The sequence below is a fragment of the Zalophus californianus genome, chromosome 1, assembly GCF_009762305.2.
Source record: "Zalophus californianus isolate mZalCal1 chromosome 1, mZalCal1.pri.v2, whole genome shotgun sequence".
Lineage (NCBI taxonomy): Eukaryota > Metazoa > Chordata > Mammalia > Carnivora > Otariidae > Zalophus > Zalophus californianus.
In genome coordinates, this window is record NC_045595.1 from 137,947,933 (window position 1) to 137,948,507 (window position 575).

The window sequence follows — 575 nt, forward strand, 5'->3', positions numbered from 1 at the left end:
TGCTTGGCTGGTTGCCATTCGTAAAGCTTCTGAGTCTATACATACCTGTCAATCATCAATCACACAGCAGGTACCAGGCTGAGAAATGTATGATGGGGCAAGACCTGACTTCATACTGTCCCCTGGACCCCAGCAGAGAGAAATTGTTTATGAAGCCAGGAGGCAAGAGGAGCCTTCACAGAATGGGCAAATTCTCCAAGACACAGAGAAGGAAAGGAACGCCTATACCGTCGTGTCAGAAAGGGCAAGAAGGGAAATCACGAAAGCTCAGCCTAGAGCTCTGAGTGAAAAACAGACAGAAGCAAGAACCAGCCAGAAAGAAAAGGTGAGAGGCAGTCCATCCCACACCCCCCACCGGAGTTCCTCACGACTAGGGTCTGGAGCCTGCAGCCCGTCCCAGTCTGGGAGCCAACAGTGGGTCCCAGTGTCCAGGAGCCAGCCCCAGCCTCAGCCTGCCCGAGGCCCCAGCAGCCACTCCTCTCCATGAGCACCTCCCGCGAGATTCAGAGCCAAGGAAACCAGACCCATTCCAGTCCTGATCCCAACACAAGGAAAGACCTCTGGAACGAGCCCAC